At 48.6% G+C, this 13,313-nt stretch overlaps 1 protein-coding gene across 2 annotated transcripts in view; it reads right to left on the reverse strand.

Annotated features, from left to right (window-relative positions):
* Window positions 1-11,378: 11,378 nt before the first annotated feature.
* Window positions 11,379-13,313, reverse strand: part of PSMD1 (proteasome 26S subunit, non-ATPase 1) — a 105,004-nt gene continuing 103,069 nt past the window's right edge. For both annotated transcript variants that reach the window (XM_019923520.3, XM_073807137.1), the window contains one exon: window positions 11,379-11,595. The gene's annotated coding sequence lies outside the window, so the exon portion shown is untranslated. The remainder of the gene's footprint in view (window positions 11,596-13,313) is intronic.

Consider the following 13,313-nt stretch of genomic DNA (forward strand, 5'->3'; position numbering starts at 1 on the left):
ATAGAAGATGCACATAGTAACGCTGAATCTCCCTTTTCACCCTTCTCCCCACATATATTTAATGTCCCATGAGCTCAGTTGAACCTGAGGTCAAGGGTAAGACATAGAACTCCTTGCTGCCCCTGGATGAAGCCTTTTACTGCTAATAGACATCTGAAGCCAAAAGTGAAACTATGGCCGGTGAGGAGAGAATTTGGGAGGATGACCCACTGGCTTTCCCATGTGTGGTCCCCAGATCAGCTGCCGCAGCAGCATCTGGGAGCTTGTTAGAAATGCACATTCTCAGGCCCCACCCAGACCTGCCGAATCAGAAACTCTGGGTGGGGCCCAGCAATCTAGGCGACTGGGACTGATGGGCGCCCCAAGTGTGGGAGCCGCTGGACTTGAAGGTCTCGGGTTGCGCGGGCTCTGGGCGGGAGCGGAAGCGAGCATCCCCCGGGCCCCGGCGCGGCGCGGGGAGCTGGGCTCTGCGAGGCTGGATCGGCGCCCGCCGCCCGCCCCGCCCTGGAAGCCGCACAGACGCCGCCCGCCCGCGCGTCTGGCTGGCTGGCGCGGGGACCAGGTGGAGCCGCGATCACCAACGCAGCCGCTCCGCCCCGAGAGGAAGCAAGCAAGACGCCCACGGAGTTTTCACCCAATGACCCTAATCTTGGGGGTGGGGGTGGGGGCGTCACTGCAGTGACCTCGGGCCTGGGAAGGATGGGGTCAGCGCGGGGCCTGGGTAGAGCTTAAGACAGCAGCCGTCGGACCTGACCTGGGCTCCGCCCAGGTGGAAGTTCGGCTCCTGCCGGGCCCCTGGCGCGCCCGCGCCTCCTCCCGCGGTCATTTCCAGGAACCTGGACTCTGGCTGTGCCAGCCCGGCGGTCAGAGTGCAGAGCGGTTCCCAGAAATCACAGGCGCTCTGGAGCGGAGACAGTCCCCACCCGGGCGGCCCGGGCATCACTGTTTTCCCCCCGCGACCGGCCCCCAGCCCTGACCCTGGGAAGGAAGTCGGGGCAAAGACACTGGAGCGGCCTGGGGCACAGCAGCGCGGGCCAACCCCGCCTTCCCTCATTACAAGCTCTCTGGCCCTGTCCCTTTTCCTCCCGGCCTCAACTCCTTACAGAGTCGCGCCAGGGACGCAGAGGACTCCTTCACGTCCAGTGACAGAAACCTGTCTTGAAACAGCTTCAGTCAAAAGCGACTTTTCCTGGCTCCCATCACAGGGAAGTCAGGCGCAGCCCGCCTCCCTCAGGCAGAGCGGGAAGGAGGATCCCAGCAGTGCCTTCAGTTCTCGGCTTCTGTCTCTCTCCTCTGGGCTCTGCCAGGGGCTCTGTGTGGGGCGGGGACCGGAAGCCAGCTCTCCCCGTGGCGGGACCTGTGACCTGGGCCCGGGAGCAGTGAGCCGCGGCCTGGGCGGAGAGGCAGGGAGGACGAGCAAAGCCCTGTGGGAGCGCTCTCCCTGGAGTCTGGGACCCAAGGGTCTGGTTCCCCTCTCTCCTGAGGCCTGGCTGCACCCTGTCCTTGACTCTTTAAAATGGCTTTGTGTGTATAAGATGAAGGCTGCTTCTGTGCTGAGCATGTTCGAGTTGATGACCCACAAGGAAGAGTCTGGACTCCCACAGGCTCCCTGGGCAGGGCTGGCTGCCTCCCAGCCTCCCTGCCCGTGGGCGTGGGGCGGAGCTCCCTAGCATGGAGGAGGGAAGAGGGGACACAGACACTGCCTCAGCGTCCAGCTCGGTGACCTCCTCCTCCCTCCCGCTGGGACAGGGGAGTGGCCTCATCCTCCTCTGTATGGGTCCCAGGAGGGCCTGCCAAGATCCTTGGGGGAGGTGCTAAAGTGGGCAGAGATGTTGGAGCAGCTACAGTGTGGCGGCATCTTGTCCAGGCTCAGAAGTTTCTGGTAAATGGAGCTAAGGCAACCCCCGCCCCCCGCCCTGAGTATTTGCTTTGAGGAGGGGCTGAGAAGCTGTCCAGGAAAAATGATATGAACTCTGTCCATCCCTAGGGTTCAGGCAAATATGGCCCAGCTGAGAACCTGTGATAGTCCTGATGGAGGTCAACCTGCAGGGGTAGAGGTCAGCCTGCAGGAGCTGAGCACATCCAGGAAGGAACGGGAGGGGCAGTATCATCAAACTCTGCAACAATCTGAGGCTTGGCCAGCTGGCCAGCTCTTAGCAGCAGCATCCCATCTCAGAGTCACAGATCTTTGGGACTGCAGTGACCATAGGCCATATAGGCCCATAGGGATCACATGAGAAAACTGGAGAGTGAGAGAAGTCCATGGGAGGGGGACCTCCGCTGTGAGGTGAGCCTCCATCCACCCCTTTGAGCTCCCGGGCTGGGAAGCCAGAGCCACTTAGAGGTAGCAGCACCTTTGCCCTGGGCCTGTTGGCCAGTGGGGACAGAGGAGGAGACGCTCTGAAGGTTTCCTAGCTGGGCTGTGAGTGGTGAAGCCCAAAAATCAAGGCCAGGCTGGGAGGGTGACGGGTGCCGTTTGTATGGAGATGAAGGAAGTTTCTTTCTCCAGATTTTCTCGTAGGCTGAGCACTGGATTTGTTTGGAAGAAATATTTGGATAAGTCCTTTGGGGTAAGGGTGGGTGAGGAGCAGATGAGAACCCAAGGTCTCAGTGCTCTGCCTTCCAAGGGGGCTGGGTGCTAGCCCCGGGGTGCTGGCTAACCCACCGCTGCCTCCAGGGGTCACCCTTGATGGTGGTGCACCATGGTGGCCCTGCTCCCCAGCGTCCAGGCCTTGCTTTGAACCCCAAAGCCCTTGCGTCTAAACTATCCAGGTCTTTGGAAAGCCAGGTCTCGGGCCAGGCCAGCTGTGGCCACACAATCGTGCAGGCAGGCCTTTTGCTGTTCTCCCCAGCAGTGCCGAACCTAGAACACAGGTGTAGGCAAGGAGCCAAGACAAGGGACAGTTTTCTATCATCCCGGACCCAAGAGCCCTCAGGACCCTGGTATGCCTGCCTCCCATTTTCTAGAACCATCTGTCCTATGGAAATGTGTGTGTACCTGTCTGGAGGAAGTAACAGGGGCTGTAGACAGGTAACATTCTTTACTTGCCCTTGAAAGTCTGGCTCAGTCCAGATCCTCTGATCGGAGGTCTCGGGGGCAGGGGGCACGGGGCAGCCCAAGCCCTCTCGGGGGGCGGTGGGGGGCTCTGGGAGCCCCCTCCCCTCCAGGAAGCTGTGAGAGCTACAGGCCCCTGCCAGAGGAGAGCCCATTTATTTCCTCTGCCTGCTCAGCCCTCACATGGCCTTATAGGGTAGAGGCTGCGCAGAGGCCTGGCCCGCTGGGAAGAGCAGGCGGGGGGCCTCAGGGTCGTTCTCCATGGAGGCTGCGCCGTCGCCCTGGGTGTTGAGTCTCCACCTTCTCAGGCTCCCCCTTCCATCACATGCTTTGTAATATCCTCTTTCCTATCCTAAAATGAAATTCCCAGCTAATATAACCCCCTCACCCACCTGATTTTAAAATAATCATGATAATGCAATTTATTAAAAAACAATGTATTTTTCCATATGTGAGCACTTGGGCCGACTACACGGGAAGAAGAAAGCAGTCTGATGCACGTGGCCTCAGGCAGTTGCCCCTGCAGACCGGCGCAGGGGTGTGATGGTGGCGACTGGGTAGTTCAAAAGGATGAGCGGCTCTTAGTAAAGTTCTGGACCAGACCGAGCCACGCGCGGCAAGATGTCCAGCATGGTGGGCTCCCACCAGGAACACCCGTTGGGTTCCCCAGTCATTGTGGGAACTAAAAATGCCTCCACCCTACCCATGTGGGAAATGCCTCCCTTCCAGGGGCAGCTATGCCTCACTCCTGAGAACTGCAGCTTCAGGCTGTGAGGGTGGAGGGGAGATGAACGTGAATCCACCAAGCCCAGACCCAGGAGCTAATAACCCCGTGTGGGGAGAGGTAAGGGACACAGTGAGGACAAACACAGGTATAATTCACGGTCACCACTTGGTGTCTCTGACTTCGCTCCTTCTGCTGGAGGACATGACACCATCAGGCTCCAGCAAAAAGCTTGCTATCCCTACCCTCACTTCGTCATCGTCAGTGACCAAGTTGTTCAATTTGGCCTAAAATTTCTCTCAGATCCATGTTCTTCTCTTTATTGCTTCTGCCTTCTGCTTCGCTCAAGCCTCATCTCCCTGGTGGAAGACTGCAGTGGTTTCCTCTGACTCCCCCCACCCCCGCCACCAATTCAATCACCTCATCTGTCCCCTAGTACACCCTCTGTGTTAATTTGCTAGGGCTGCCATACGAAATACTAGACACCGGGTGGCTTAAACAGCAGAATTTTACTTTATTACAGTTCTGGAGGCTGGAAACCCAAGATCAAGTGTTGGCAGGTTTGGTTTCTTCTGAGGCCTCTCTCTGCAGCTTGCAGATGGCCTCCCTCTTGCTCTCTCCTTCCATGGTTGCCCCTTGGTCTGTGTGTTGTCTGTCTTGTAAGGACACTAGTCATAGGATTAGGGCCCACCCATATGATTTCATCTTAACTACCTCTTGACAGGCCCTATCTCCATATACAGTCATATTCTGAGGTACTGGAGGTTAGGACTTCACTATACGAACTTTGAGGGGACACAGTTTAGCCCATCGCACCCCTCTTTAATGGTTCTTCTTGAAGTAGTCTTTTGGTATCAAATGCCAGAAATTCAACTCTAAGTGCCTTGTGTTTTGCTTTAAAAAAGAGGAGAGCTTGTCACTCATGGAACTTCATAGTCTGGAGGTAGAGACACAGCTGGATCCGGAGCTTGTGTGATGCTCTTTGGATCCACCTCTGAGCTCGGGTTCCTCTGGGTTGGCATCATGTTCAGGCTCTTTGCGGAGCAAGGCTCAGCTTTAGGGCGTGTCAAAAGTAGAAGAGAGAGTGGTTCCCAGTAGTTGGAACAGAGGTCCCAGAATTGGTCTTGTTTTCTCGGATTGGCCTGATGGGCTGTGTGCTCTTCCCTGAACCTGTCACCGAGGCCTGCGGGTGGAGTGTGCTGACCGGCAGCTGGGCTGAGCTAGGAGGTCAGCGGTTCCCTCAGGGAAGGCACAGACATCCGTTCCCAGAAGGGATGCAAATGGCGGCTGCTTTGCAAACGTTATAGAAGCTCACTGGAGAATGGGTGAATACACGAGTGCATGAGCTCCCTAGACCTTCTCTAACGTGGTACAGAAATGCGAGCTAAGGCCAGTCGTCTATGGATTTAATTCCCACAGTTTGGTTTGGTCGCACTGGCTTTCCCCTCAGATGTGATGCTTTTCCATATTCCTTATTAGTATCAGCCCCACTGCCAGAGTGTGACTTTGTCTTGGACCAGTCAGTGGCTTGAGAATGTTGAGGGACTAAGCACAGATTACATGTCCCTGTTCAGGATGGATTAGGACCTTTAAAGACTCTAAGCACTGAAAAGATTATGGTGCCTCCCCCACGCCCCGTTGGCCCCATTAAAAATAAAAATATTTCTAAGCCACAGAATAAATGTAAGGAGGTCTAACAGCGTATTCATTTGCCCCATAAAGACTATTTTAATTGCAAATATATGTTGATCAAATTATTTTAAGAAAAATGAAATTATTTTTTCCTGGGCTTCTACCCTGCTGGCTCCAGCATGCACTTCTGCCCGCTGATGGGCAATTTAGCCCTGCCAGCCCCGCCTGAGCCCGCTGCCGGCTGAGGAGGTACTGGACTGCGTGAACACAGCCCCCCTGAGAACCCTGACGAGAAGGAAGGCTGAGGCACCTGTGTCTAGGCCTCTGTGGGGCTGGCTTGGGGCCTGGAGTTTCCAGGGCAAGGACTGTTTGGCATCCGCTCACAGGCACTGTCTGCTCGGGCAAGGCGATGTGCTTGCATCTCCCTGGTCACTGCAAGCCGCAGAAGGTCTCAGGCTGGGGGCTCCGGTGGGGCACTTCCCAGGGGAAGCAGTGCGTCGTGGCCGCCCCTGCTCCTCAGTATGCCCACCGCAGGGCTCTGGGGAAGAGAGCGAAGCATCTCATTAAACGGGCTGTTACCAGAGTTCGACAAACCCGAAGTCCTTTTTGCTGGTGAGCAGCAAGAGCCACAGTGAGTGCAGGCGAGCCTGGAGTTAGGGAAGCCAGCGGGCCTGATGCCATGTATCACATGTACCACAGGCGAGACCTGCCCAAGGGGCCCCAGCAGGACAGCATTCTCACCTCCTGCCACTTGGTCCACTGACCTGGTTTCTGGGGACCCTTCCTTTGGGGAATAATTCTGCCTCCAGGTATGTCCTGCATTGCTGCTGGAGACATCTGTCTTCTACAGAGGGCTTTTGCTGATGGCTGTGCTGTTGGAGGGGTTCTGGGGTCCTCACTACCCCCGTATCCACACCCCGTCTAAACGCCAAGGGGACCCAAGTCTGGAGGCAGCTTTGTGTAGGACCGTGTTTCTCAGTGTGGTCTCAGGATCACCTGAGTGCCAGCTAAACTGGCTGATTTCTGAGTTGGACTCCAGCTCTGTCAAGTCACTGCCATGGTGGCTAAATAAGCAGAAGCAAGCGAATCGGGTTTTGTAGTCAGACCTGGGTTTGAATTTGTCTCATAACTTACTGTGTACCCTCATCCTCTCTAAGTCCCATTTTGCGTAACATGGGCCAGTAATATTTAGCTCACGATAGAATTGCGAGGATTGAAAATGGTAAAATGTGAATAAAGTGCTGAACAGTGCCTAGCTCACAGAAGCTAAATACACGTTTGGCACCATCATCGGTCCAGCCATCTGTCTGACCGTCTGTCTGTCCATCTACCTGTCCATCTGTCCATCTAATACTTACTGGGAGCCTACGATGAGCCAGGAACTGCTCTAGGCACTAGGAATACATCAGTCATCAAAAACAAACTCCTTGTCCCCAGGAAGTTTACACACTAAGCGGGGGATACAGACAATAAAGAAACATATGATAGGCAAGGTGGTTCTAAGTGCCATGGAGAGAAATAAATCAGGATCAAGTGTATCACCAGACTCCCCAGTTATTTAACCTGGAGCCAACAGGCATTATGTCTCAAACACTGTGACAGGGACTTTGGGGGATATGTTGGGGCTTGCTCTTAAGGAGCTGGCTGGGCGATAAAAATCCCATACACACAGGAAATCACTGGAGAACAACGAATCACCTGCCAACCATGTATCATACAGGCCTGGGAGCTGCTCAGAGGAAAGATTGATTGAATACCCCCACCAGGCTTCTAATCCAGGAACAAAGGAAGGGATATGCTTACTCCTTATTTTGGAGAGGCTAGTTCATACCCAGCATAAGCAGAAAGCCTTGTATGCTTATAAACCTCTTAAATCATTAGAACATGAATCAGGGCTTCTGAGAAAAGATCATGGCACGAGTCAGAGGCTGCTCACACCAGGTCGTGGGAATACAACTTGATGGGAAACTCTTTATCTGTCCAACTATTTGCCAAGTCCCAGCTCTGTGTAATGCCCAAGATCTCTGAAGGTAATTGTCTGCCGGATGCAATTTTATTATAAATAAATAACTCACTGATTTGGCAATCACTGAGTGCATGCACCAAAGGAACTGCCCAGATCCCAGCGAACAGATGGGAAATGCCCATCAGCAATGGGCTGTGTTGTAGAGGCAACGGGTGTTTGGAAATAATGCTTTTATTGACAATCCCTTTTTGAAAAGGCGTACTGGCTTAAGAGTATGGAGGAAGAAGACACAAACTTGGAGCAGAGTATGGAAGTAGAATAGCCAGAAAAATGGCTATTTGGAGGTCTGTTGCCCTTTGGATCAAACATGCCCAGAAAACTAATAGGCCAGGGACCAGCTCTGTGGAAAGACGAACTGGAAACACAACTGTAAAAGTGGTGCTTAATGTCAACCAGTCACTTCACTATTATAAGTGCCTTCATGTGTAAAATGAGGGGTTAGACCATACCGTTCTGATTCAATTAAAATTTAGGGAATACGTTAGTGCTAGGTTCTTTAACCTAGATAGATTATCTCAAGATAACAGCGTCTAGTTCACAGGGTTGTCGTGAGGAATAATACATGTGATTCTTAGTATCTAGCATGTAGTAAGCATGTAATAATTAGCCATTATCATTTAATCCCCCAACCTTGAGATAAACATTATTTCCTCTGTACAAATGAGGAAACCACTAAGGGACAAGATTAGGATCTGAACCAAAGTCTGAAGCCAGAGTCTACGACCTTCCCATTATGCAGTTCGGTTTGGAAGGGCCCTCCCTTCCAGTTCTTAATTGTAAAAAATGAAAGGGTAGAAAAGGAACTTGAGCTCTAGAAACAATCAAGCTAAGCAACTTCTAAGGGATTTGCCGTGCAAAGCCGAAGTGTTGTCTCATTTATGACAAAGAAAATAAGGAGGCTGGGGAGAGGACTGAGACAAAGCCACCAAAGCTTCTTTGCCCAAGCTCAGCTGCTTCTCATCATCTCATGCCAGTGAGAGATTTCAGACACACCATCTTGCACATATACATACACAAAGAAAAGCCAAGGTTCTCCAAGAGTAAAACCCACTGAAAAACAGTCCTTAGAAGGATTGTTTAATCACTGCAGGAGATAAATAAGAAGACATTTGAATTAATCCCCTCATATGTCCTCATGGATTCTGTCCCAGTTGTTCTGTTAGTGCTCAGTTGTGGCTCTCACCATTCTCAACAGTACAGAGTCCAAGAATATATGATCATACATTGCGCGCTAGGGTTATAATGGTGAGCAAGACAAAAGTGGGGGAAGATATAGGCAAGTCAACTGGGCAATGAATAATAATATGGTGTGATAAGGACCACGGGGGCAATACTGGGTGCTGGGGAAGCAGAGAGGACCTCGTCCAGCTCTGGTGGGGGGAATTGGGGAGGGTTTCTTAGAAAAAGTCTCTTTAAATTGAGACCTAAAGAACTAACTAGTAGAATGTATACATATAGCTAATTCACTTCACTGTACAGCAGAAACTAACACAACATTGTAAAGCAATTATGCTCCAATAAAAAAAGAAAAAAAAAGAAGCAACTAGTAGATTCACCAGACCTTGAGGGAGAGGCGGGAATAAAGAGAGAAGGGTATTTCAGGCAGAAGGAATAGTACGTGCAAAAGCCAGTTATCTCTAACTGGCATGAGATGATGAGAAGCTGAGCTTGGGCAAAGAAGCTTTGGTGGCTTTGTCTCAGTCCTCTCCCCAGCCTCCTTATTATCTTCATCATAAATGAGACAACACTTCGGCTTTCCACAACAAATCCCTTCAATGGATCTTTGAAGGAAGTGAAAGTGGTTCTAAGTGTGAGGTGGGAGAAGAGTGAAGAGATGGGAGGTTGGAGAGGTGAGTAGCAGCTAACACCTTGCATAACTTTGTACACATAGAAAAGGATTTGCACATTATTCAACAAAGAACCACCGAGAGATTTTAAGCAGGAGACTAATATGGTTTGCAATTTAGAAAGATCAGTTTGGAGAATGGAGTAGAGTGGGCCAAGTCTAGAGGCAGACAAACAGTTAAGTACTTAAACTAGGGATAGTGAACAGTGGGGAAGGAGGGTGGACGAACTGGAGAGATACTTGAGAGGCTAAACTGAGTCAAGGGTGAAGCCTTTCTAGATTTCTGGTTGGATCACCAGATCGAGGGGTTGTAATTAGCCTCAAGCGGGAGCAGAAGAGGCTGGACGTGCTTTGCTTATATGGTTTTAAGTGCCTGTGAGGCAGCCCAAATAGGGATGCCCAGGAAGTGGTTGGATGTGCACCCCCCTTGCCTTCAACTCTGAAACAGTGTGCCCCAATGACAACACTGGCAGTAATTGCTGCCATTTTCCCTTCTGTTTCTTCTATAGAATGTGTCAATTCTAGCTCCTGTCCTGTTTTCATACGTGACTTTATTTCATATATCACTTTAGATTTCTTTGCACCTTAGTTATCTCGGTGCTGTGCGTATCTTAGGAAATCTTCTAGGAAAAAAAAAATCAGGAAAAGAGATACGATCTCATCATAATCTGACCCAAGAGGCCATTTTACTTTAATAGCTTGCATTTTTCTTTTTTTCGTTACACGGGCCTCTCCCGTTGCGGAGCACAGGCTCCGGACGCACAGGCTCAGCGGCCATGGCTCATGGGCCCAGCCGCTCCGCGGCATGTGGGATCTTCCCGGCCCGGGGCACGAATCTGTGTCCCCTGCATCGGCAGGTGGACTCTCAACCACTGCGCCACCAGGGAAGCCCAATAGCTTGCATTTTTAAAAGCTATAACCTTAAGATTTAAGACCAAGATACAAGATACACTTCTTACTGGGAACTAGTGCTGACTACTCCCTGAAGTTCAATCCACTTTTTTAGAAAGAATTTATTAACTTTGGCCAGAGACCCATGAATGTACCACTTCTCCCAGACTACTCAATTTTGGACAGTGACATCATCTACAGACTTCTGTTTTTTAAACATTTCATATATTAAGGGAAATGTTAGAGATAACTGTGTCTGAAATGCAAGCAATGTTAAGAGGTTGAACAGGAAGGACATAGCTAATGAGAGGCTAGGAAATGAGATAATCTCTTTTAGAGAATCATCTGATATTGAGCAAACAAGGAATTTACAAAGGAGGGGATACAATGAAATTAACCAACGAGTGGAGCCATCCTTTGGGATCAGTAACCTTTAGACCTGGACCTAACAACAAAGCTGTGGTAGATGAACGGATAGAGCTGATCTACCCAGGAGTTTGTTTCCTCTAAAAACAGGTTTTTTTTTTCTTTTCCAGACTCAGAAGGCTATATCTTAAATTAAGAAGTGAAAGAATCAAGGTTGGAATAAAGAGTTATTCGTTGTATAAATGTTGGAAACTACCTACTTTTACTTTAATAGTTGAAGGCCAAGGCACAAAAGGCCCTACATAACCAAATGTCTGCATTTTTTATTACCTTTAAATTATACCTCAATAAAAAAAAACATGAAAAAAATGTCAGAAAAGGAGAAAAAAAGGGTACATTATTAAATCTTGTGGCTAAATAAACTGAAATAATTTATATCTATTGTCCTTAACAGGGTCAAAAGCAGGAAACAATAAGCAAAGCTTATTTAAAAAAAAAAAAAGCTTCTGAGCTGCCTAAACAGACTACATTTCCCTTGGACCATTAAAGGGACTTCCCCCTCAATAAGCGACGCCACCCTACACCTTGAATCCCATTAATAAAAATGCAGAGAATTCTTGGAGTAATAAACAAGGGCGGTTGTTTTTCTCTCTTATTTTTTCCATTATTTTGCAAATAATCTATAAAATAGTTTAACTCTTTCACCAATATTAAAGTCATGCATACTTATCCCAGCAATCAAAGATTTAGCTCTTTGGGTTTAGGCGTTTCATGGTGGGAGGAAAGAGTACTAGATCCATTTATTTAAAATCCAGGCTGAAAAACAAACAAGAAGTCCTTGTCCATCTGAAGATCTTAATATATTTATTCGAAAACCAAGTTGTGTGAAAGAGAACACTAAATAGTCATATACCATCTCTTCAACCAAAGACTTGGACACAAGGTCCGCACAGAGGCAACGATACATGCAGTGAATAGCAGGTCTCAGCATGAACTTCCTCACAGGCGTTTCCAATATGAGCTTGGACAATCTTCTTCAGGTGAGTAATAAAATCCTGGGGAAGCGGGGAGAGAGAGAAGCTAGGGTTATTCTTTATTTTAAAAACATTGAAAAAACCCCAAACAAACTACTAGATGTTGAAGTCTAAAACTAGCCTATAGACTTCCCTGGTGGTCCAGTGGTTAAGACTCCACGCTTCCACTGCAGGGGTAATGGGTTCAATCCCTGGTTGGAGAACTAGAATCCCACATGTTGCACAGTGTGGCAAAAAAAGAAAAAACAAAAAAACACGCAAAATAAAAAACCAAAACAACAAACAAACAAACAAAACCAAAATAGCCCCTAACTCTGCTGATGCAGTCCTAATACGACAGTTCGTGCTAAGACAGACTATAGTTTCCGAATTCTCATTTGACTGGATATTTTACCCTTTTAAAAACTAACAAGGGGAACTTCCCTGGTGGTCCAGTGGGTAAGACTCCACGCTCCCAATGCAGGGGGCCAGGGTTCGATCCCTGGTCGGGGACTAGATCCTGCATGCATACTGCAACTAAGAGTCCGCATGCTGCAACTAAGAAGTCCGCATGCTGCAACTAAAAGATCCTGCATGCTGCAACTAAAATCTGCATGCTGCAACTAAAATCCCGCATGCCGCAACTAAGACCTGGCGCAGACTAAATAACTAAATACAAAAGTAAATAGATAAATAAATAAATATGAAAAAAAACCTAACAAGAATCTAATTTCCAACTGAAAACTTCTAAGCCATTTTGTAGTTAGCTGTCTTGAAAGACTTAATCAGGGGGTTTTCAGTAAGGTATTGTGAAAGGCTGAAGAGGGCTAATGTGAGTTCAGTTCTGCACCCAGACTGCACCCAGGGTATTAATATTGTCATGTGCTGGTTGGGTAAAGCTTAGGAAACCATCAAGAGCTGGAAGACAATTTTCAAAGGCAGGAAGGCAAGTTATAAATCTCCAAACTGTGTCTTGGAGGCTTGAATATATTTTTCTACTAATAGCAGGGTTTCTGCCTTAACATTTATCTGAGATTTCTATAAAAGCTTTCATTAATTGCTTACTTAATGTGTAACACTCACAGCGTTAGATTTGCAACTTGACATTTCAAATGTATTTTTCTTTTGTCCTAATGTAATAAATGGTACTGATCTTACTTTCTTTAAAGAGTAGAATAAATTCATATTTGTTTGACAACGTACTTGTAGTAGGGTGGAATTAGAGAACCTTGATTATACAGTTTATATGTATCTTCAGATACGTGATGACCATTCAAAAAAAATTGGAGGAAACAGAATGACAATTTCGTGAAATTGCAATCTTTTTGCATCTAAAAACCCCCTTCAACATTGTTAGGACATTAGCATAATAATAATCTTTTTCAACTGGACAAAGCTTTGTGTTACAGTCTAACTGACCCCAAAGTACCTATAAGCACTATGGCTTATACATATTAGATGTTCAATAGCTTCTCAAATAAATGAATGGTAAGGCTTTTAGTGCCAAAAGTATTGCCAAAGGAAAGGGAGAGAGAGAAGAATCAGTGAGGAATTTAGACCTGTGCTACTCAAAGTGTGATCTACGGACCAGTGCCCGTCCACAAACTATAACTGATCCACAACAAGGAGCTTACATCAAAATGGAAATCACCTCCGTCACTGAGCTGTCAGTTCAGCTGACTTTTTTGGGGTTAGTGGGTAGCAAGGCTTTTTTGATGAGACAAGCATTGAGTTACATTCTGGAGCAAGCTCCCTACTTC

The sequence above is a fragment of the Tursiops truncatus genome, chromosome 7 (assembly GCF_011762595.2).
Source record: "Tursiops truncatus isolate mTurTru1 chromosome 7, mTurTru1.mat.Y, whole genome shotgun sequence".
NCBI classification, from domain to species: Eukaryota; Metazoa; Chordata; class Mammalia; order Artiodactyla; family Delphinidae; genus Tursiops; species Tursiops truncatus.